The sequence below is a fragment of the Dermochelys coriacea genome, chromosome 1, assembly GCF_009764565.3.
Source record: "Dermochelys coriacea isolate rDerCor1 chromosome 1, rDerCor1.pri.v4, whole genome shotgun sequence".
NCBI classification, from domain to species: Eukaryota; Metazoa; Chordata; order Testudines; family Dermochelyidae; genus Dermochelys; species Dermochelys coriacea.
In genome coordinates this window covers 104,556,240-104,582,383 of record NC_050068.2, presented here as the reverse complement: position 1 = coordinate 104,582,383, position 26,144 = coordinate 104,556,240, and the positions used below count along the sequence as shown (strand labels likewise).

General features: G+C 39.7%; 1 long non-coding RNA gene across 1 annotated transcript in view; it reads left to right on the top strand.

Annotated features, from left to right (window-relative positions):
* Positions 1-4,925: 4,925 nt before the first annotated feature.
* LOC122455433 overlaps positions 4,926-26,144 on the top strand; it is a 38,261-nt gene continuing 17,042 nt past the window's right edge. The window contains exon 1 of the long non-coding RNA XR_006277692.1: positions 4,926-5,011. This is a non-coding gene — a long non-coding RNA (uncharacterized LOC122455433). The remainder of the gene's footprint in view (positions 5,012-26,144) is intronic.

Here is a 26,144-nt window from a genome sequence, read left to right as displayed (position 1 = left end):
TTATTTTTGTTTTGATCTGTAACTTTTTAGCAGTACTTGGAAGACTTAATCGCTCACTTGTTGGATCATTTGCTGGAGATGAAAAGGAGCAGGCTTTATGCTCACCGAAGTGCTGATTGTACTTATCTAGAAAAGTGTCCATTTAGCTGTGTCTGTCAATGTAACAGTTATAGTTTTATTAAAAGGATGTTTTACATGTCAAAACAGAAGAATATGGGATTTCTGCTCGGTTGATTCCAAAACTCCTTTGTATACGTTAAACTACGTTAAACATTAAACATTAAAACTATCTGAGAAAGTTGAAATCTAACTTGTTGGTGCATATATGATTCAGATTCATTATTTAAATAAGTTATCAGACATGAAGTACAGAGATGGAACAAAATCAAAACTTGTTATCCAAGTTCTTTCCCCCTCAAATTTTGATGACTTTAATAAAATGTTAAGGTACCTGAACCAGTCTCTATGTTTTGTGTTCTGATCTAGAATAGAGCTACTGGGGCCCATTGGTGAGCTTATAATTCCGATGGGAATCTAAACATTGTAGGAATTGTTGTTCCCACCTATCTTTCTTATGAATAACATGTGATGTCTAGGAAACAAAATAGTGACAAGCATTTGACCCCAGTGATTAGTTTTTGCTTCCAAGCCTAGCAATGCAAGGAAAAGGGATAGAGATTTTATTTAGAAAGAAAGAAGTAAAGGAAAATTAGTTTTCATTCTATTACTAAATGTTATGCACCAAATTAGGGGCCTTCCCTATAGACCTTGTAGACTTCAAAGGATTGGTTGATTGATTGCTATGTATATGTATATATAACACACTGCATAGACGAACAGTAAATCAAACATGGGGTAATAGAAGAATAAAGATATTTACATTATATATTGCTGGGAATGTATTGGATCCCCTGTCTCTTTAAATGTTACATTGGTTCTAAGAATGACTTCCCAGGTGGAGCCTTAGTTTGCTTCTTTTTGAACACATACAGAATTAACTGGAAGGAAGAAGTTGTTGTGAAGCATTCTGCTTAGAAAGAGACTCTGGAACAATGCTGGAGAAAACATTCCTAAATCTAGATACATGGAGCTATAAGATCTGAAGGAAAGCGGGACCACCCCAGAGACAAAAGAAGCCTGGCAGTTTTCTAAATATTGAACCCCGATCTTATTCCCAGCACACCTTGTTGTTGTTGTTCACACTTTCCAGAAAAAAATATCCTTGGCCACAGACCAGGCCTAGGGAATTTTAGCTCTGAAAGAGTAAATTTTGGAAGGTAAACACAATGAAAGTCTGGATTGTACAATATAAATGCTTAGGCAACTTGGACGATAGCTGCCTCTAGCACTCCAGCTAAAAAGTGTGTAAGTGAGAGATGAAATCTCACCAAGGATTTCCTTTTTTACAGTTCTAAAGCATTATGCTGTCTCATCTGTTTCAAAGATGATAGAGGATGATGAGAACTGAGGGAGTCTATTAAAATTGGCCAAATAAAAGTAATTGGAGATCTTGGAAAGAGCAATTCTAGTGGAGTACAGGTGCTATAAACTCTGGCCTAGATCCTCAAAGGTGATTAGGAGCTTAACTCCTATTGATTTCAATGGGAGGTAAGACCTGGAATTAATCAGGGGACTTAGCTATTGTAATGCCTAGCTTTTCAGCACCTAGAAAATCACAGGAACAACACAGACATCCACAAAGTCTGAGTTAGACACCTAGGCTCCTATACAATGAATGGGGAGAGACGGGCACCTATTTTGAGATCCACACAGCCAGAACACTAGGTGGAAAACTGCCTACTCTAGCCAATGGGAGATGCTGCTGAGAGAGGTCTTGCTCTTGCAGTTTGGTGCCTGAGTTTGGGCTGCAGGGAGGCACCTATCTCTGCTAGTAACCACAAACCAGGGGAAGATAAGCGTTAGGCTGCCTAGGTAGCAGAGGTGACATGTAACTCTTGATGGGGCAGGGGGCACAACTTAAAGGTTTGCCCACCCCCCAAACAGCTCAAGTCATGGAACCTCCCGGGCAGGCCCCCCTCCTTACCTTCAGTGTCCCCTCCTGGAAAGCAGCAAACCCTCCCTGCAGCACCCTGCTCCTGCCTCTCCCCACATGGCACAGCTCACAGCACAGATCACCAGGCCTCTGAGATCACTTGACTAGCGTGGGTCCACCAGCTGCCGTGCAGGAAGGAGGCCTGGTGGCACCATGTGACCAAGTGGGGTTGGCTCTGAATCAACAGTACCAGACAGCAAGTGTGAAAAATCGGGACAGGGGGTGGAGGGTAATAAGCTTCTATATAAGAAAAAGCCTCAAATACTGGGACTGTCCCTATAAAATCGGGACATCTGGTCACCCTAGTCAACAGGAAACCCATACATGGGAGTAGAGCAGCCCCACCCACCATATTCCAGGTGAGTGTCTTGACCACTTGGCTAAAGGTTATGAGGGAAATCCTCTTCCTTCCCTGCCCAAGCTGCTTTGTGTGGAGATAGGTGGCCCTGAACATGCCTACCAGATTGGGCCTCGCATGCAATTTAGGTGGCTGAATGCCTATCTACCCTGGTTCATGAATTGCTCTGGGGCTAAAAAGAGGAGACTGACATATGAATACCTGTCATGACACTGCATTGCACTTGCTCAGAGGCAGAAACATAGTCACCAAGAGAACTTGTATTGCAAAATCTTAGGTTCTGGGTGAACTTAGGCATCTTTCTGAGCAGGAGCTTTGTGAATTATAACATGAGGAGAATAACATGAGGGGGAAATGAGTCCAGGAGAGCTGGCTGTATTGTAAACAATCCTGAAGTTACAGGAACAAACCATCCCGATGTGTAGAAAGAATAGTAAATATGGCAGGCAACCATATTTGGCTTGACTTAACAGTGAAATCCTTGCTGATCTTAAACACAAAAAAGAAGCTTACAAGAAATGGAAGACTGGACAAATACCAGGGAGGAGTATAAAAATATTGCTCAGGCATGCAGGAGTGAAATCAGGAAGGCCAAATCACAACTTGGAGTTGCAGCTAACAAGAGATATTAGGAGTAACAAGAATGGTTTCTTCAGGTATGTTAGCAACAAGAATAATGTCATTAGCATGGTTCTCCCAATCACATGGGGGAAGGTTTGGTCAATAGGGACCCAGAAGTGCTATTATGTGACTTGCACTATTGTGATCATTTGGTAACAAATCCATAGTGAACCTCAAATGAATCACCATCAGTCTGCAGGTTTTACCTATTCAAGTAAGCAAATGTTTGGCTTCTGTGGGATTCTCATGTTATAGAACCAGACATGTACAAAACTCAGTTGTTGGTCTACACTTCCTATCAGTTAGAATATGATTATATGTAGCCATTTGTAGAGAACAGGATGGGCCAGCTATTCCAGAGAACAGAGTCACTTATGCCTCTCATGAGTCCAGAGCTCTGTTTTCTTTTTAAACACTAGTCTACCTGCTGCAAAAGTAAACCAAAATCCATGTGGTTAAGGATGCATGACAAATTTCATTTAGTATTACTGGGTAACAGTCATATCAAAATGTATTGCAAGACTGAACATAAAGCTTGTATTTGTTCATCAGAAAATTAACTTCTAAGTAATTCTGAGTTCCAGCAGTGCTGAAAAAATAAGTTTTTTAGAAACGTCATACCTTGAGAGGTATGAAGAGATAGTGTCAAACTGGATCTCTAAAAGACTGCAAATTTGCTAATTATTTTTTACATCTCAGGCTCCTGTACTTAGCTAACAGCAGCAGAAGAATGTAAAAAAAGAACACAAAGAAAAAGTGTGTTCCCTGCCAATCACATGTGCCACAAGGCCTTTCTTAAAAAACAAACAAACAAGAATCCCTCTATTATTTACCTATGAGACTGTTAGATTCTGCCAGATCAATTCTTTCATTTCAAGACTGCTAAAGTTAGTTGGTTCTGTTTCCTATGAATGATTGGATTCTTGATGCAATACATCTTTATGAAAAGTAATTGCCATCATAGAGCTACTTTTGGTTTAAGTATAGCCCATATTTAAATTACTAAGAAGAAGGATCTTCATAATGTGGGGGTTCTTTTGTTTGTGCTAAAAAGAAGCAGACCCCACCTGCCACCCCACCAAAAAAAAAACAAAACAAAAAAAAACCCTATTATGACATATGTTAGGCTCTCTCAGGAAGACTTTTGCTTTTCTCCAGTATGAAATGATTCCACTGATTTTTGCCTAACCCTTCTAAGATTTGAATAACGTATATATTTGTTGGTGTTTTTCATCCCAAGTGAAATAAATTACAGCTTCTAATTACCAACCTGCATGGTAAACCATCAGACTAATTGACTATTTAGCTTGCATGGCCAGAAAATCCCAGTGAAGACACAATACACACTATTTGCAAACCTTGTTTAGCTGGGAGGGTCTGGAATTGTCTGATCCTGTCCTAAAGGGACAGGGAATCTAGAATGGGACAGGGATATGACAGCCAGAAGATGCACTGGTTTAGCCTGTCTCCCAGGAATCCTCTGGTAGCAAAGCTCCTCTGACACAAAAAACACCTTCTCCAAGGCAGAATATCTTGGCAAGTATATTTGATGCAGTCAGCACAGAGGTGTATAAACTTTTGTAATTAATATTAGTACAAATTTCTGTAGCTTCTTGTGAACTCAACAAAACATATGAAGTGTGAAGTGGAAAGTCAATGTTCCCAATATCAGAATTTCCAAACTAAAGTCTTAGCACTCTGCTGTTCAATCCTTTGCGATTCTTATTCTTGCTATCTTGGTCTGGCAGTGTATTATTGCAGCAAATTGCTGTGGGGAAGAGCTGGGATTGAGAATGAGCTTCAAGGGCATGCTTACCAAGCTGGTTGCTGTAGACCATGTGCATTTGATTGTGAAATTCACACACTTGTTTTCCATCAATGGCAGTGGGGAATGGAAGCATGAACTGTATTAATCATTTATAACCTCTTTCCTCCAAAGCAGTATAAAACATCTCTTCTAATGGAGCTGGAAAATTAGGGTAACTTTTATAAGTTGTACTTTTGTGGGAGACTGGAGCAGATGAGACTGAAAGAATAATAAAAGGAAAGCAATAACATTTGTCCAGATACCTGCGAATAATTTATCATGAGAACAATACTTTATCATAAAACAATAAGATCGTCTATCTGTTAGTTTCTTCAAGAAGAGTTGCCTTGAATGGTTATAATTTTTTGTTTTGAAATCTTATAATATAAAATATGCTTTTATGTCTTGTATGAAGTGCAGTTTTTGTAATTCATTATCACTGAGCTTCTAATATATGTTACTTTCATCTTTTACTTAGAAATTCATTATTATCAATCAGCTGCATATGGACTGTGACCTTTACTTAAGCTTGCTAATGTACAGATGAGTCAGAAGTTATTTTTTATTAATAATGCCATTATATTTGATAAAATGCAGTAAAAGATGCAATTAGCTGAGCGAGGCTTTACATTTTTCACATTTTCTGAAAAACAAAATCATACTGATTTTTCCAATGTGATCACTAGAAATAAACAAACTGACAAGATGTTGGACAGTTGAAACGCATTGTTTTATGCTCTCTGTTTAAACCCTCTCATAATTCATCTTCAGAAATAGTTTTTCTTCTCAGTATCTTCTTTTCATCTTTTCAGTAATTAGTTACCTTTTAATGTCTTCATTTTAATTTAAATACTCAATGATCAGGATAATTAACATAACATGACAATACCAAATTAATCTAATGAAGCTTCTGCCACTTATCACTAGCATCCAGCAGGCACAATGTTATCAGAGAATATATGACTTGTCCAGTTTATATATTCATTTATAGTCTTTGTGTAAAGTGATAACAGTCAGAACTGGCATAATTCCAAATCAAATTTATGCAATTTCTGATGAAGAATTGTTTCTAGAAAAAAACATATCTTTAACTGTGCCTCAAAAGGAAAAGGAGTACTTGTGGCACCTTAGCGACTAACAAATTTATTTGAGCATAAGCTTTCGTGAGCTACAGCTCACTTCATCGGATGCATTTGGTGGAAAATACAGTGGGGAGATTTATATACACACACAGAGAACATGAAACAATGGGTTTATCATACACACTGTAAGGAGAGTGATCACTTAAGATAAGCCATCACCAGCAGCAGGGGGGGGAAAGGAGGAAAACCTTTCATGGTGACAAGCAAGGTAGGCTAATTCCAGCAGTTAACAAGAATATCAGAGGAACAATGGGGGGTGGGGTGGGAGGGAGAAATGCCATGGGGAAATAGTTTTACTTTGTGTAATGACTCATCCATTCCCAGTCTCTATTCAAGCCTAAGTTAATTGTATCCAGTTTGCAAATTAATTCCAATTCAGCAGTCTCTCGTTGGAGTCTGTTTCTGAAGCTTTTTTGTTGAAGTATAGCCACTCTTAGGTCTGTGATCGATGTTCTCTGTGTGTGTGTGTATATATAAATCTCTCCTCTGTTTTTTCCACCAAATGCATCCGATGAAGTGAGCTGTAGCTCACGAAAGCTTATGCTCAAATAAATTTGTTAGTCTCTAAGGTTCCACAAGTACTCCTTTTCTTTTTGCGAATGCAGACTAACACGGCTGCTACTCTGAAACCTGTCATTATGCAAGGCACTGAATTTAGCCGTATAGAGTGGAAATCTGTCAACTTCATGAAAAAACTCGCACAGATACAGACAGACATCATCTTTCTCTCCAAATGCAAACAGATGGACATCATACCGAAAGGACTGAAGGTAAAAAATGCATTACAATCTACATACCACACAGACTATGCTGACAGCTTGTGCCACACACTCTCAAAGAAACTGCGGAACCACCTGATCAACATCCTCTACAGCAAACAGGGAAAGATTAAGAATGAGCTCTCAAAACTGGATACTCTCATAAAGAACCAACCTTCCACACAAACTTCCTCATGGCTGGATTTTACAAAAACTAGACAAGCCATTTACAAAACACACTTTGCTTCTCTACAAAAGAAAAAGGACACTAAGCTATCTAAACTACTATATGCCGCAAGGGGCCACAACAATGGTTCCCGTAACCCACCCAGCAATATTGTTAATCTATCCAACTATACTCTTAGCCCAGCAGAAGAATCTGTCCTATCTCGGGGCCTCTCCTTTTGCCCCTCCACCCCCACGAACATGATACAGTTCTGTGGTGACATAGAATCCTATTTTCGACGTCTCAGACTCAAGGAATATTTCCAACACACCTCTGACCAACATATTAACCCACAGAGACCTTCCTGCCAATACTACAAAAAGAAGGATTCTGGGTGGACTCCTCCTGAAGGTCGAAACAGCAGCCTGGATTTCTACATAGACTGCTTCCGCCGACGTGCACGAGCTGAAATTGTGGAAAAGCAGCATCGCTTACCCCATAACCTCAGCCATGCAGAACACAGTGCCATCCACAGCCTCAGAAACAACTCTGACATCATAATCAAAAAGGCTGACAAAGGAGGTGCTGTCGTCATCACGAATAGGTCGGAGTATGAACAAGAGGCTCTAGGCAGCTCTCCAACACCACTTTCTACAAGCCATTACCCTCTGATCCCACTGAGAGTTACCAAAAGAAACTACATCATTTGCTCAAGAAACTCCCTGAAAAAGCACAAGAACAAATCTGCACAGACACACCCCTGGAGCCCCGACCTGGGGTATTCTATCTGCTACCCAAGATCCATAAACCTGGAAATCCTGGACGCCCCATCATCTCAGGCATTGGCACCCTGACAGCAGGATTGTCTGGTTATGTAGACTCCCTCCTCAGGCCCTTCGTTACCAGCACTCCCAGCTATCTTCGAGACACCACTGACTTCCTGAGGAAACTACAGTCCATTGGTGATCTTCCTAAAAACACCATCCTAGCCCCTATGGATGTAGAAGCCCTCTACACCAACATTCCACACAAAGATGGACTACAAGCCGTCAGGAACAGTATCCCCGATACTTTCACGGCTAACCTGGTGGCTGAACTTTGTGACTTTGTCCTGACCCATAACTATTTCACATTTGGTGACAATGTATACCTTCAAATCAGCGGCACTGCGATGGGTACCCGCGTGGCCCCACAGTATGCCAACATTTTTATGGCTGACTTAGAACAACGCTTCCTCAGCTCTCGTCCCCTAATGCCCCTACTCTACTAGCGCTACATTGATGACATCTTCATCATCTGGACCCATGGAAAAGAAGCTCTTGAGGAATTCCACCATGATTTCAACAATTTCCATCCCACCATCAACCTCAGCCTGGACCAGTCCACACAAGAGATCCACTACCTGGACACTACGGTGCTAATAAGCGATGGTCACATAAACACCACCCTATATCGGAAACCTACTGACCGCTATTCCTACCTACATGCCTCTAGCTTTCATCCAGATCATACCACTCGATCCATTGTCTACAGCCAAGCGCTACGATATAACCGCATTTGCTCCAACCCCTCAGACAGAGACAAACACCTACAAGATCTCTATCATGCATTCCTACAACTACAATACCCACCTGCTGAAGTGAAGAAACAGATTGACAGAGCCAGAAGAGTACCCAGAAGTCACCTACTACAGGACAGGCCCAACAAAGAAAACAACAGAACGCCACTAGCCATCACCTTCAGCCCCCAACTAAAACCTCTCCAACGCATCATCAAGGATCTACAACCCATCCTGAAGGACGAGCCATCACTCTCACAGATCTTGGGAGACAGACCAGTCCTTGCTTACAGACAGCCCCCCAATCTGAAGCAAATACTCACCAGCAACCACACACCACACAACAGAACCACTAACCCAGGAACCTATCCTTGCAACAAAGCCCGTTGCCAACTCTGTCCACATATCTATTCAGGGGACACCATCATAGGGCCTAATCACATCAGCCACACTATCAGAGGCTCGTTCACCTGCGCATCTACCAATGTGATATATGCCATCATGTGCCAGCAATGCCCCTCTGCCATGTACATTGGCCAAACTGGACAGTCTCTACGTAAAAGAATGAATGGACACAAATCAGATGTCAAGAATTAGAACATTCAAAAACCAGTTGGAGAACACTTCAATCTCTCTGGTCACTCGATCACAGACCTAAGAGTGGCTATACTTCAACAAAAAAGCTTCAAAAACAGACTCCAACGAGAGACTGCTGAATTGGAATTAATTTGCAAACTGGATACAATTAACTTAGGCTTGAATAGAGACTGGGAATGGATGAGTCATTACACAAAGTAAAACTATTTCCCAATGGCATTTCTCCCTCCCACCCCACCCCCCACTGTTCCTCTGATATTCTTGTTAACTGCTGGAATTAGCCTACCTTGCTTGTCACCATGAAAGGTTTTCCTCCTTTCCCCCCCCTGCTGCTGGTGATGGCTTATCTTAAGTGATCACTCTCCTTACAGTGTGTATGATAAACCCATTGTTTCATGTTCTCTGTGTGTGTGTATATATAAATCTCTCCTCTGTTTTTTCCACCAAATGCATCCGATGAAGTGAGCTGTAGCTCTCGAAAGCTTATGCTCTAATAAATTTGTTAGTCTCTAAGGTGCCACAAGTACTCCTTTTCTTTTTGCGAATACAGACTAACACGGCTGCTACTCTGAAACCTGTCATTAGGTTAGCCGTGTGCCTCAGTTTGTTTGACTTTTAACTTCCTTCATAGTATGTAGGAAGACTAATTTTTTTCTGCATTCATCCATGTTCATACATACTTGTGGATCAGATTCTGCCCTCAGTTACACTCCTGTAACTGCACTGACTTCAGTAGTAGGTGCAACTGAGGGCAGAAGTTGGTCATGTACTCTATTCATAATTTACATGAGGAGTGGATTGTTAAAAGAAGCTAAGGTATCAGAGGAAACTTTTAAAAGTGGTGGAACTATAATTGCTAGAACTGCTAGGCAATGGATGGATTGGATCAGAATGGATCAGGCTGGGCTGGGAATGTGGCCTAGCAGTTACAGATGCTAAGGGAAGGGAGGCTGGACAGTTGGTCTAGTGGCTAGGTTACTATCCAGAGACGTTGGTTCAATTCCCTGCTCTGATGCAGACTTTCAGTGGGACCTTGGATGAGCCACTCAGTCTCTCTGTGCCTCAGTTCCCCATCTGTAAAATGGTGGTGATAATACTACTTCTCTTCCTAACATGGATGTTGGGAGTATAAATACATTAAAGATTGTGAAGTGCTTTGAGATCTACTGATGAAAAGCACTATAAAAGACGTAAGTTTTGTTGTTAAGCACAGTGAAACATACATTTGGCACCTTCATTTTGAAAGGAAGTATGGCAAATCATATGAAAATTGGCTCTGCTATGTCCTCTTTCTCTCTTTTTCATGCCAATGTCTTCCCTTCAGCACTGCTTTCCATCTTTGCCAGTCCCCTGCTGCAGTCTTAGCTTCTTCCCAAGTTATTTTGATTGCTTTCAATTCTGCTTCTTTCAGAGTAGCAGCCGATGCATCCGATGAAGTGAGCTGTAGCTCACGAAAGCTTATGCTCTAATAAATTTGTTAGTCTCTAAGGTGCCACAAGTACTCCTTTTCTTTTAATTCTGCTTCTATTGCACATTTTCATGTTATCCTTGTCATTTGTCAATCCTTTGCCATTGTCTCTTGATGTGGAAGTTCCAGTCCATTGGCTGCCTTATTATGTTGTTCAGTTTTCTCCTCCATTTATGTTGTAGCCATCTCCATTTTTGTGTCATAATTTCCTGTCCTATGTGTTTCTGTTTTGTCCTCCTCCAGAGTTCTCTGTGATTTTTTTCTGGCCATCTAATATTGAGGATTTTTCTAAGGCAGCTTATGAAAGCTTGGAATTTAGACAGTAAGTTCTTAATAAGTATTCAAGTTTCAGCACTGTATAGTAAGATGGACGTTATAATGGTTTTAAGTATTCAAAGTTTAGTTTGGAAGGTTTGATTTCTGTTTCTCCAGATTGGCTTTAGAATGACAAAGGTGTGTTTGGCTGCTTGGCTACATTAATTTGTTGCCGCATAATACTGAATTATAGATACTTTCTGGAACTTCAATGGAAATCATATTGTTATAATTCTTGTTGAAACTGGTGCCCATGGATCAGGCTTTTGGGCTTCACAGTGTCAGACCCACACAATTTCTGTGCATGTTACTTGGATTGTTTTACCAGGTTCATATAGTGTCTGCATATTCCATGTATCAATTTTGGTAATGTATTTAGGAGACTGCAAATTCATGAGTGGAATAGTTTCCTTGGGAATGTGTCCATTTTGTGTTGTCATCTCTCTTCTAAATCTGTTTGAATCTAGTTGGATTGAATTTGTTGAACTGAGCAGTACTGCCATTCCAAAACAACTTTGTTTTTTACAGAAGTGGGATGTTAGGCTACCAACCAGACTACCTTTAGTTTGATTTCTCCCTTCAACCTGTCTGGCGTGGGTGGTCCTACCAGGAGTTATGCTCCTGCCTGCATAGGTGAAGTCCATGGGGAAGGGCTGCTATATTAGAGATCTGAATTTTATTTTTATCTCTGCCAGAAGAGACCTTGTGGCCCAAACCGGAACTCCCGAAACTTTCTGCAATCCCTCTCCCCACACTCCTCAAATCTGGAAAAGTTTGGATTCACTGCAGACCTAAATAAAATCAGATTTGGGCGAAGTTCAGATTCAAATTTCATGATTTAGGCAAATCTTTGTTATAAATAGGAGGAGGATAAAAATGTAAAGCTGAAAATGTAGGCTTATATTGTGATACACTGTGGTTCATAAAAAGAAACATCATTCTGTCCTGAGTCATATTGTCTTTTGTAGAACCTCTATCATTCTCTAATGAGCGTATGTTGCTCCAAGTACATTTTGTGTTTGCCTCTCTCTCTTTCTTCTTCTGATCTTTCCCCACAATAGAAACAAAGTCAATCAAGATCAGTCATGGCTTAAATTTGTTAGAGAGGTCCTCCCAGTGCCAGTAAAGCAAACACTGGATATTTTTAAAAGAGAGTCACACAGGGACGAGTAAGCCTTGGTCAGTGTTTCCTTCCATGAAAGACATTTACTTTCAGCTGCCAAAAACCACTAATGTTAGGGTTATTCTTGGAAGTTATTTACTAGTGTATCTGAACATAAGAACATAAAAACACAAGAGTGGCCCTAATAGGTCAGACCAAAGGTCCATCTAGCCCAGTATCCTGTCTTCTGACAGTGGCCAGTGCCAGGTGCCCCAGAGGGAATGAACAGAACAGGTAATCATCAAGTGATCCATCCCCTGTCACGCATTCTCAGCTTCTGAGTGGCATTATGGTTCAATAACTGGTCTAGTAATATTGGCTGTTTGCTGGTAAGTGAGATGTCTCAGATCACAGCTACTTTTGATTTTTTGTTTTTGTTTGGATTTTAATCTTCTTCAGTGAAACATCACCTTGAAACTTTTCACCTACTTTCTCTGTCCTCTACAGTGAAGTCCATACTGAATTCACCCAGCCCAGTGTTAGCTGGTGGAAATGTATTCAGAAATGTCATTCTTACAGTTTTACCAGTCGCTCCATCATTCATTGAAGAAGAAATGGTTGTTCATATTGATCCATGCTTGAGCATGTGTCCAGATGGGCATGGACACTAGCTTACTGCTCATAATTACTCATCTCTTCTATCCTTTCAATAGATTCTAACTCTCGTAGAGGTTTCAGGGGAGTTGGTTCCAGTCTCCCTTTCCTCCCTGTGCCTGCTCTTGCCCATTAAATGGTTGGTTAGTGATATCTTGGGGTTTCTCTCTTAGCATCTCAGGTTGAGGCTGGTTCATTTTCACAAATAAACTGGCTGTGTGATATTTCAAATGCTTGCCTCTACTGTTAGTATCGTTGTAACAGTTCTTCTTTTGTAAGCAATAAGGGGAAAATCTACAGAGGGATTTAGGAATTGCAACACCAACTCTTGGATACCTAGCCACCCTGGGGAATCCACTAACCCTGAATTAGGCACCGAGGCTTCCTGAACAATGCACATAGAGAGATAGGCACTGAAGAATGGGATCTACAAAAGCAAGGATGCTAGGCAGAGAGCTGTCTAAGTCAGCCAATAGCAGATGCTGAAGAGAGGGGTGTTAGGCACCTCCTTCCAGCCCAGACTTAGATTATTTACAATTTCTATCCATAGCTGGGAATTCTCTTCTGGAATCAGGTGCTTAAGCCATTTCTTGCAAGAACAGTGGCAGTGAAGACCTGACTCCACACAAAACAGCTAAGGTGATAGGGAAGGAAGAATTCCTCCTTTACAACCTTTAACCCAGCAGTTAGAACACCTAACAAGGATGGGTAAGACCACTGGTCGAATTTCTCCTCCTGCCTGATGAGGAGATGGGATCTGAACATTGGTTTCCCATCTCTCAGGGAAGGGCTTTAGCCACTCAACTATCAAATCAGTCTCACCGTGACCCACATCTGATCCACAAATATGCCTAAGTCCCAGCGTTAGGCACCACTACAGTCCACACTGAAACTCTGCACAGAATTTATAGCCACTAGTGTTGCAATATAACCACTAGTGTTGCAATAATTGATCTCTCATGGCCTGCCCAAACCTCATAGAAATAAATGGAAAAATTCTCATTAACTTGAAGGGGCTTTGGGTCAAGCCCTCAAATTGTGCCTCTTGATTATGTTTTTGTTTTGTTTTGTTTTTTTACCTAATACTACTAGTGGAGTTTAACAATGAAATCACAAATCTCCATATGCTGCCCAAAGGAGGAAAGCGGGTCTGAACAGTACTTGCTTGAGGCATGGCTTTAGCTCAGGGTACTGGAATCCAGGGCTTTTCTACTGTTTGACATTTACAATGTTGCTTGCTTTCTCACCTTGACAGTCACTTTTACCATTCTGGACAAATTGCTGTTCAGTAAAACCACAAATGCTTCCTACTACTGAAGTTTGCTATGGATATCTAGGAATCTGTTTGCTTTTTATTAAAAAGGAGTGCTGGCCTTATCCTGATCTACCTCAATTCATTGGGCATTTGGAGTTGAATTTAAAGGGTTATCATCAGCCAAAAAATCCCCACTTAAACCATATCTCAGAGAGAGAGTTTCTAATGTCAGATTTTGTTCTGAGTTCCTCTTCAAAAGCTTTCCAGGGTGGTGGCTTGTTTTTTTTTGTTTTATTTTAACATTCCAATTTTGTTTTTTCTCTCTTCTGCTGCTGATCATGGCTGAATCAAACATCAGGGGAGTGGATGTTAGCCTGATAGGAGACATCTGCTGACATGCATTTAGGATTGAGACCCATCTTGTGCTAGCTTTAGGCAAGCTATCTGCCCTTCTCCCTATTCCTGCTGAGTCCTCTGGTTCCCTGAAAGGGTGTGAGAGCATACCATGCCCCATTCTTTCCTGGTAGTGCTCATCTTGTCTCCTCCTGTCCCTGAATCTAGTGAGAACACCAGACCTTCTATCCTTGACTGCTTCTGCCGCATACACTGTAATGTGAGTGACCCAGAGGGATGACCTATTCTTTGTGTCCTTCGGTTCCAGTGAGGAACAACCTGTTCCCTCTTCCTGAGCACTCATTGAATCTTCTGCATTCCATTGTCTCCCCATTCATCTCTCTCACAGGTGAGGGAAGTTTTCCTATCCCCTTTTTATCAGCTCCATGCCAGGTTTCCGGAGGTGGGGAATGTTCTCCATCTTGGTGCCTGCAGAGAGATAGAGAGATCCTCCTTTTCTTTGTCCTCCACTTCCTTTCTCAACTCCATACTGGGATCCAGACTGTGGGAGACATTTTCCACCTTGTCTCCTTCAGGAGCCAAGGAAGATGTGGAGTCATCTTGATAACATTTTCAGTCCCTTTCCTACTTCCATCTAGAGGCCTGAGCGTGGAGCACCCCCTCCTGTCCATTCATCCTCTTCTCTGCCCTGTGCTTTGTAGGGATTTTGGTGGGGAGCCTAAGTTTTATACAAACTGCCACTTCCATATCCTTCCAGTATGTGAGACCAGTCTCAAATAATAGACACTCCCGCTTGTGGAACATTTCTAAAGATTTAAATTCGTTACATGAACCATTGTTGCCTTATTGTAGCTGTAACATCCTGCCTTTTGCCAAAGCACTGTATTCTTGAGCTCACTAATTTAGGAGGGCAGCATTTTCAGAAACAACATTTTAACAACCAGAAGAGTACTTTACTAATATTGAAAACATCCTTTTCAGATGTACTGGTTTCCTGGGTGGCCATCCCAAGATTATTTGTTTGGGGATCAATTAGAGAGAGAAGGATTTTTAAAAAATCCCTCAAACCTCTTACTTGTAGATTTTGAGCAGTAAGGAGTTTGGGGGATTTTTCAAAAATGCTGCTCTCACTAATTCTGCAATACTCTCAGATCTAAGAGCTTATATAACTTTGTCTACATGGTGGTATAGAAACATTAGTGTTGGAAAGGATGAGATATATCAAGTGAAGCCTGCCTCTTGCATAACTCACTTTTTTAATTGCATCTATATTTTTCTATCCATATATAATATATTTAAAGTCTACAGGAACCTTTTTGTATGTATTTATGCGGATGACTCTGTTATTTATGGAAGGGGATCAGTTATTCCCTGGGTAGTTGTAAAACTGCAATCTCACTTTGACAAGATACAAATTAGTTTAGAGAAAACAAATTATTCCGAAGTCTTTAGAAACTGAAGGGATGTTGTTGGAGCATAGTAACAGGATAACTACATCTGGAAGACGATGATTCCATTATTAAAAACTGGATAGACTCATGCTTGATCATGCTACTGACATTAGATCACGGATTTCTGAAGAATGAAGTGATAAAGTCCATCACCTATCACAAAAAGAATTTCACATGTGCCTATTGAACTTGTTTATATCTCGTGCTGTGTTGAGAATAACTATGCAGCTATAGCTCCCCTTAATGAAGAAACCAAGTGTAGCATTAATCTGTATAAACAAATACTTTCAAGAACTGAAGGTAAGATTTAACAAAACATGGTCTGAGGATGTAGAACTGCAGTACAAAGATATAGATATTATTACTTGAGGCATATTTTTTTGTTTAATTATTAACATCTCTGTAACAATGTAATTATGTATTAAGAAATACTAATCAGTTCAGATCATAGCACTTAGTTTCTTATAATACTTAACCTTTCATAATAGTTATCACTCTCTGGGACTATCACACATTCTGAGGAATATAGTGGGATATATGTCTATGTTGGAGGGGAAAAAACCTTCTTGATTGATTTTTCTCTTCAAAGTGAGAGATGGATAGAAGTTACTAGAGACAGTTTGAGGTAAGGAAGCACTAAATTCTCACACTTCTTCTTGAGAAATGGCGTATGACAATTGAATAGGTTGGGACAACCAGTCACGAGTTTAAAATGGCCACACAATGTAAGTCATAGTGTAATTTCCTGAGAACAACTTTTCTTATCTCAAATTAACAGTCACTTGGGGCAGGGAGAAGAGCGGAGGTTGGTTTTGTATGTTTCATCATTAGGTCTTTCACTAACAAACTACTAGACTGCCATTTAACTATGTCCAAAAGTTATTATTGTATCCGATATTTATCTTTCTTGGGAGATTCTGAATCTCTTTTAACTGAAAAGTGAGACATCAAGAAACCCATCTTCCATTTTTAGAAGGAGAATTCTTTTTTTTTCAAGGCTATCTGATAAAGCTGGACCTGTATTTCAGAAAGCTGAGGCTGGGAGTGGCAGCCTATAAATTTACCCCCCAAAAAGAAGTAGAAATATTGGTGGCAATGTGCATGTGGGTGGGTGGAGTCAATCAATCAATCCTTTCATCATTTTGGAAGCCATTACTTAATAAATAGGAGTATTATAGTAGTAGGCATTGAAAACTCAAGAGTTTCATTTTTTCCCCCAAAGCAGTTGGCAGTAAGCCAGCAAGAAATAATAAAGTACATTGTTCAGTCTTACTTCAATAAATTCATTTAATTTTTTTGAATGTATTAAATCAAAGTAATGAGGCTACTATAAATCTAATTCTTTTATGGCCTGATTTTCCCCTTTATGTTTTGTACCTAACCATGTTTTTTTTGTGTTTTACCCCTCCCAAATATCATGCAATGATCTCAGATTTAGGGTAAGGGGAAGAAAGAAGTCTTTGATCACTGTAGCATTAAAATTTAAGACTCTGTGTGTATAAATTTGACAGATGAATTTTCAGCTTTTAAAAATTCTATTATTTTTTGATTATGCAAACCTAGAAGGACGTGTATCAGTCATCCAACCAAGAACACTCAGCACCCTTTAATGGGGAAAAGGAACACAACCAAATTTGTGAAGGAATGCTATGCTCATCACAATTTAATTTTTTTAGGGAAGAGTTAAGGTCTGTATTGTAAACTCCTTGGGACAAAGGTTATATCTTCTGTGCTTTTGTAGAGCATTGTGTACACAGACAATGCTCAACAAATAACTGTTTTAGATATGGGCCCTTACAATACAATTAAGCTTGTAACTATAGGTCGATATGTGTAGGGAGTTGGACATCAGTAGACATTACTAGTAAAGTAATCAGAATGGGCAAGAGGAAACAGCCTCCTTTTTTGTCAACAGAAGGCCTCTGTACAATGATAGAACTCAATTTATCTCCCATCAAAGTTCTTAAGTTCATGATTCTACAAAAATGGAAAAGTAGGTTTCTGACCAGCATAAAGCAGTGGTATTGAGGCCTGCTTGAGTTATTAGCCAAATATATATATATATGGATTCAAAGAAATGAGAACACCATTTGTATGAAGTTGGAAGTTAATGTTTAGTATTTAGACAGATTTGTTATGAAGTTTAGTTGGCACCCTATGTAGTACATTGTATAGTGTAATAGGTATACATAAAATAAAATAAAATGTAACATCTTTAGATGCAGGTGGTGCTCCTGTAACCTGCGTATTTTATATAGCAATATTTTATTTTATTCTAAAGTAAAGAAGAAAAACCCCTTGAGGAGGTATGGACTTATGAAAAGACACAGATTCACTTTTCTTGAGGTTATATAGAAAATAACCCTTGTAAGTAGGCAGTTTGTATGTCTTATACATTTACAGCCTGTGAGTTGAACCAATGGTGAGGGGTGGGTGAGGTTATAAATAATGACACAAGAGTTAAAGAAAGCATAGTGAACATAGCTGATCAACATAAGACCCTGAGATGTGTCTGACAGGCCTGAGGTCTCTAAACCTGTAACACTGAGCTGCAGATTTCTTATCTGAGTACAAGCGAAGGAAACAAGGCATCTATTAACCAATGGACTGAATGCTGCTATCTATAAGGAGCTACCAGACTCTTGTTGGCAGATAACACAAGCTTTTTAGTTTTTTGACTGAGAAGCTATGTAATTTCCTTTGCAGGCTCTGAAGAAATCCAAGTAGCACACACTGTACTTTAGCGATACTGTCAAGGTTCCTTCCCCACTCTGAACTCTAGGGTACAGATGTGGGGACCTGCATGTAAGACCCCCTAAGCTTATTCTTACCAGCTTAGGTTAAACACTGCCACCACCAAAGTGTTACACAAAGAACAGGGGAAGTGCCCACTTGAAAATGTCTCCTCCCCAAAGTATTCCCCCCAGCACTACACCCCCTTTCCTGGGGAAGGCTTGATAAAAATCCTCACCAATTTGCATAAGTGAACACAGACCCAAACCCTTGGATCTTAAGAACAATAAAAAAAGCAATCAAGTTCTTAAAAGAAGAATTTTAATTAAAGAAAAAGTAAAAGAATCACATCTGTAAAATCAGGATGGTAAATACCTTACAGGGTAATCAGATTCAAAACATAGAGAATCCCTCTAGGTAAAACCTTAAGTTACAAAAAGACACAAAAACAGAAATCTACATTCCATTCAGCACAACTTATTTTATCAGCCATTTAAACAAACAGAATCTAACGCATAGCTAACTAGATTGCCTCCTCTTTACAGGAGTTCTGACCTGCATTCCTGCTCTGGTCCCAGCAAAAGCATCACACAGACAGAGAGAACCCTTTGTTCCCCCCTGTCCCCCGCTCCAGCTTTGAAAGTTTCTTGTCTCCTCATTGGTCATTTTGGTCAGGTGCCAGCGAGGTTATCTTAGCTTCTTAACCCTTTACAGGTGAAAGGGTATTTCCTCTGGCCAGGAGGGATTTAAAGGTGTTTACCCTTCCCTTTATATTTATGACACATACTATAAACTGAGAAATAATTTCTGAAAGATTGGAGGGGAAAGAATGTGTTTTACATATATTCACTAAAGTATACAAGAGTAAATACTATACAAAATGTTACACAGTAATGCTGAAGCTGCAAACCAAACTTCCATTCTATACTTGTGCATGGTATCCGTACCAGATTTAAGGAAGCTTGTATAGCAATAAACACTGGTAGATTTACTATATAATAGCCTTTTGTTTTAAGTTATTTAGGGAATATTTTGAATACTCTTTACAATGTTTTGTGTTTGTATATAAACATTTGTTTAGCAAGCAACTCCCTTTGAGGATACTCCCTTTGAGGATGACTGGGAACTTTTGCTAACATGTACATTCAAGATTGATAATAAATTAGTCCTGGGGTTTGACTCTGTATAATGTTTTCCAAAACATCCTGAGAAGGTGGAAATCTGGCTTGTGTGTCAGCATGGTTATGCTGAAGTGTAAGAAAAGGGAATGTAATAGTAGCTGTACGCAATCTATCCTCATTTTACTCTCACTTGAAGATTATTGTATTGGGGCAAGTAAAATTCTTAGTTCCTTTGGAGGAATATATTAAACCCTTCAAATAAATACTCAAGGACATGGAATTGAGTTCAAAAGGAGGATCCCCAATCAACCTTGCCCCACTTCCAAAGAGTCTTGCACTGTGGGCCTCATCTAAGGCTCATTGGAGGCAATCATTATTATATTTCAGTAAAGACTTGAAGCCCCAAATAGTAGAAGTTCCCTTTTGTGTTAGTAAGTAAGAGACGGTCACTGTCCTGAAGAACTTACAGAGAAAATAGACAAAGACATGCAAAGATTCTGATGGAGCATAAGGATGACGTGTTTTACCTATCATCACACAGTAGGTCAGTGACAGAATCAGGAGTAGAAACTGGGGTGGAATCCTGGCTTCACTGAAATCAATGGGAAAACTCCCATTGACTTTGATGGGTCAAGATTTTATCCCAGGTCTGCTGAGTCCTGTGCCCTAACTACTGGACCATGTCATTGTAAGAGGAAATATTGGATAGCCCTTGGATGTTAGAAAACACTTCTGTTTTCCAGTTTACAATCTCTAGAAGAATAATCCCTGAGAAGTACTTAAAGCATTTGGCACTGTTAGTTGAAGAAGCAATTTAAAATATTCCCTGTCTCTTACTAAAATAAGACTTGCTGATATTACTTTAGTTGACATTTGTTGTTAGGATGCAGATGTATTATGGAAAAATCAGTGCAACTTCTCATGTTTCTATACTCCTCATTCAGCAGGCAGTATACATTCTGGGTCCTGATGAATGTCCATATTTTGTTTTTGTTATTTGTCTGTGTCAGAATGGGAAACGGACATTGGCAATATTTAGTATAAGAAATATGTGGTGCACCAACACAAAGAGTCAACAATCTTTTACTGTATAAAACTGTACCAGGGTTCAAAGACTGGATGTGGAAAAATTGGAAAGAGTCCAGCGGAGGGCAACAAAAATTATTAGGGGGCTGGAGCACATGATTTATGAGGAGAGGCTGTGGGAACTGGGATTATTTAGTCTGCAGAAGAGAAGAATTAGGGAGGATTTGATAGCTATTTTCCCCTACCTGAAAGGGGGTTCAAAAGGGACTGGATCTAGGCTATTCTCAGTGGTAGCAGATGACAGAACAAGGAGTAATGGTCTCATGTTGCCATTACTTGGATATTAGGTTGGATATTAAGAAAAACTTTTTCATTAGGAGGCTGATGAAACACTGGAATGGGTTACCTAGGGAGGTGGTGGAATCTCCTTCCTTAGAGGCTTTTAAGGTCAGGCTTGACAAAGTCCTGGCTGGGATGATTTAGTTGGGGATTGGTCCTGCTTTGACTAGATGACCTCTTGAGTTCCCTTCCAACCCTGATATTCTATGATTAGTTTTAGATGTTCAGAGAACATTAGGATCAGTATATTGCTGAGCAGGCAAAAGATCAGGAATTCTGGACTGAAGGAAACAGATCTGCATTTGAGTCCTTACCCTACTATGTGCTGAGTGTCTTCAACTTCCACATATAACTGGGATAGTATTCTTCATCTTTGGTGATATTTTATTGAAATATTGTTCAACGGTGGATGTATAACTCCAGGGGTGACATCAAATTAATTAAAACTGATTACTGTATTGTAGAATTATTTAGAGACAAATATAGTTGGCTCATAAATATTGTTGCCTGCCTGTGTAGCTGAATGATATCAAGACATGTTTTATATATATGCAGCTGAATTTAATCTTGCACAAAATATAGTGACTAGAGCCTATATGGAGCATGTAGTGTGTGAAAACTCATAAGCTGGCCAATATTATTAGTTCCAGCTATGAGAATTGTGAATAAGCATCTCTTAATTCACCTTGAACTATTCAGTATAAGTATGTAGGTTTTCTAATGCATATGAAAAATACCGAATTTGTGAACACAGAGAACTCTTAGAATTATTGTTCCCTTTATATTTGTACTTGTCCATCTCTAGGTTGGCCTGCCTGGAATGCCATAAAATACATTCAAAAAGACAATTCTTTACATTGATGATAAACAGTAACATTTCAGTAGATAGAGAACATGGGCCAGCTTCTCATTTACTCTAGGACGTGTTTACTTTTCTACAGCAGAATACAGGATGCCTTAATTTAAACAAAAATCAGGGCTCTGTGTCTTCCTTGCACAATTCTGAAAGGTGCTCCAGTTACTTAGTGCATTAAATATATTTAAGAATAGAATTCTACCTGGCAACAAAAAGGAAAGCTTCATGAAGGACATTCAGTAGTTATTCAGTATACTAATGCTCATACATTTTAATGAGTTTAGATGCTGCAAAACAGTGTAGAAAGGAGGACAGTGGAGTTATACTAACAGCCAACTCCTAGGAGAATGCACTTTGAAAAACAGATTTCAGTAAACTTTATTTTCACACACTTTACCTTTCTGAAATATTAACCTTTTGCCCTGAGTCTTTCTGAAAGTTTGAGAAAATCCCTTGAGCTGTTTGAATTCACTGAGTTTGAAATAAACATTTCCATTTGTCAAACACACAAAACTCTAGCCACAACCTTTAGGCAGGGTTACAGCAGAATATAATAGGCACAGAACAATTTAACTTAGCCCCAAAGTCATTAATCCAACCCTCATTGAATTGCCCCAAAGTCCATCAGCTACACACTCAGTAGTATAAGGTGAATATATCCCTAAAGTGAAAGTTTCAAGTTCCTCACCTTGGTAGTGAGGAAAAGGTGCTGCTCCAATTTGGACTTAAAAACCTCCTCAAAGAAAGCTCCCAAAAGCATCCTAGGGAAAAAATGTTGGTACTCCATAGAGAAGGAAGAGAGGACTTGACTGCAATGATTAGCAATATCTTTATCCAAGGCACTGAAATGGCTACTGATTTTAAGTGGCATTATTGTTGGTTTTAATTTAAAGTTCTGTAAGTAGGTTACTTTGCATTGTGTGCCATGGAGTGTGTGTGTTTTGGGAGGGTGAGTCACTACCCATGTTGCTCACCATAAAGTGCTCCAAGAAAAGAGACTCCTTCAACAAAAGACGGTGTATAGGAGAGATTCTGCTGCGCAAGAAGTTGGATTTGTGCTGGTTTGGATTTATGTCCAGTACTCCAAGGACAGCAAGAACAGAAGAAGATGTCTCTGATCTCTTCCAGCTTCAAAGTGAATGGGAGCAGGTTGCAGTTGCCTAGGGCAATTTGGCTACCTGCCTTTGGGGGTCACAGATGTATTTATATATATTTATATAGAGAGTCTGTTTCTTTAAATATATATGTTGAATTAAATGATCTGACTAATCAGTACCATTACAGAGTAATTAGTGATGTTCTCAGAGTGCTTTCTTGCTCTTTGAAAGGGCAGATGTAACCCACGGACCCCTTGGTGCCAATTGGCAGAATGCACAGGGAGTCCATATGGTTTTATACAGATACTTTGGGTTAGATATCTGCATACTAATTCATGGAATGGTGGTATGTGAGGTCTCTACTGAGAGCCAGTAGCCCACTAGTCATCATAGTCATTGAAAAATGAATGACAATATTTAACAAGTTCTATATCTATACTGAGAATTATGCTCTTAAGGTCTTGAAGTTAAGGCATGTCACCAGGAGGTGATCTATCTTGTACATGCTTCCTGTCTTGCTATTCGTGTATTGTAGGTCTCAGACACTATGACTATTTGCATATTGAGTCATGTGAGAATTAAGAGATTGCAAAATCTAAAAAAAAAAAAAAAGAGAGAGAGAGAGAGAGAACCCACAGGATGAAACTAACAGTGTTTATGAAAAAAGACATAGGACTGGGCTGGTATAAAGTGCAAAGAGAGACACAGAATCCTTCACCTAGTAGGACAAGGAACATCTAGGAACAAAGAATCTAGGAAATACTTACAGAATGGGGGCTGTGTCCTGGAAAGCAGTGATTCTGAAAAATATATGGTGGTCATGATGGATAATCAGCTGAACAGGAACTCCCAATGTGATACTGGGGCCAAAAGAGCTAATGTGATCTTGGTATGCATAAACAGGGGAATCTTGAGGAAGAGCGGGGAAGTTATTTTACCTCTGTATTTGGCACTGGTGTGACTTCTGCTGGAATACTGTGTCCAGTTCCAGTGTCCATTATTCAAGAAGGTTGTTGAAAAATTGGAGTGAGTTCAGAGAAGAGTCATGAGAAAGATTAAAGGATTAGAAAACATGGCTTTTAGGATATGTTTGCACAGCATTAAACACCCGCAGCTGGCCAGGGTCAGCTGACTTGGGCTCACAGGATTCTGGCTGCATTCTGTAAAATTGCTGTGTAGACATTCAGGCTCAAGCTGGCATCTAGGCTCTGGGACCCTTTCCTCTGTGAAGTTCATGGAATCAGAGAAGATTAGGGTTGGAAGAGACATCAGGAGGTCATCTAGTCTAACCCCCTGCTCGGTTCCAGGATTTGGACTCCAGCCAGAGCCTGAACATCTACACAGCAATTTTTAGCCCTACAGCCTGAGTCCTGCAAGTCCGAGTCAGCTGACCTGCACCAGCCATGATTGTGTCTCAGGTCTTGTATTCCAGTGTAGTATAACTGAGCAATTTGAGTCTATCTTTTTAATTTAACAAAAAGAAGTTTAGCAGTGACTTGATTAGTCTATAAGTATCTACATGGGGAACAAATAATTAATAATGGGCTCTTCAATCTAGCAGATAAGCATATAACACAATTCAATGTCTGGAAGTTGAAGCTAGACAAATTCAGACTGAAAATAAAGCATAATTTTTTGACAGTGAATGCAATTATCCATTGGAACAATTTATCAAAGGTCAAGGCAGATTCTCCATCCCAGACAATTTTTAAATCAAAATTGGATGTTTTTCTAAAAGATATGCTCTAGAAGTATTTGGAGGATATTCTATGGCCTGTGTTATGAAGGAGGTAGGACTAGATAACCAAAATGATCCCTCTTGGTGTAGGAATCTATGAGGCTAACTAACAGCACACATGACTGAGGAAAAAATGTAACGTCAGCTTGGCTGAAAAGGATTTTGGGTGAACATTACTCTAGTAGACATGAGATTATCTTGTTAGTTAAATCTAGACTCCAGAAGGTGTGTTATGATTTTATTTTATATGTAATTATTTGTTTCCAATATTTCTACTTGCTATTACTTGAATTGCTAACTTATATTTTATTTCACTATAAACAAATCAAAGTGCTGTGAGTTAAGTGGAGCAGTGATATGAAGTTGAACTGGTATGTGCTGTTTCTTTGGAAGCTGCGAATTGGTGAATCCTGCAAATGTCCAGTGGAATAGCACCTGGAGATGCTAGAGAGATGACCAGAAGGCTGAAGGGCAGGAGTGTGCCTATCTCTAACCTACAGCCAATGAGACTGGGGAGCTGACCACATCAGGCACAGACAAAGCTTCTGCATATTAAAGGCAGGTGGTAGCGAGGTGCCTCAAAACCCTGGATACTCTTGGGAAGCATCCCAGTATAGAACTGTTTACGCAACAATAATTTGTTCAATTATTCTTAACTTTTTGGATACATTTGGAGAGCTGGAATCTACAACTCCATTGTCAGATTGTCATGTATGACACCCCTTGACTTCAATAAAGGGGAAGAATGCAAAAAATCTGCACATTGACTTTTCAACCATTAAACTTATCCCCCACAGCTCTCCACTAAACCAAGTAAAGACATTCATTCCTAATGATTTTTTGCTCATGCAATGTTTTAAACCTCCGCTGTTTCAGATGCAGACTGTTAAAAATGTAGTTCTTTTCAACAACCGATAGCTCAAGAATGAAGGGACATTGCTCAAATTTAAAACTGAGAAATAAATAGAAAATCCCATGCAGATAGAAAACAAACATTAACAAAAATATATATAATGAAATTTATTATATAATTAGAACTTATTGGGACATTTTTTTTCTCCATGAAAAAAATTGGCAAATAATTCTGGTTCAATTTTTTTGTTGAAAAACTGACCCTTCTCCCAATCTACCCTCAGTTATGCCAGTGCAATCCCATCTCATGCTTATGTTGCTTGACGCTATCAAGTCATTTACAAGTTTGATTTAATTGGAATTTTCTGTGATTGGAGTAGAGATACTGCCTCAAATGTATCTAGGGTTTTCTTAAAATTGGTAAATCCCTTTAGATACTCAGTCCCCCAATCTACCCTCAGTTATACCAGTGCAACCCTATCTCAGTGGGATTAATGAGAGTAACAAAGAGCAGAATATTTAACTCTAATAACTATATAAACATAACACATTTATACATACTGGAATGCTGCTCAAGATTTATCTTTCTTTGGGTATGTCTACATGGCAACTAGACTCCTGAAGCTGGCCCATGCCAGCTGACTCAGTCTCATGGGGCTTGGGCTGCAGGGCTGTTTCATTTCTGTGTAAGGCTCAGGCTGGAGCCCAGGCTCTAGGACACTG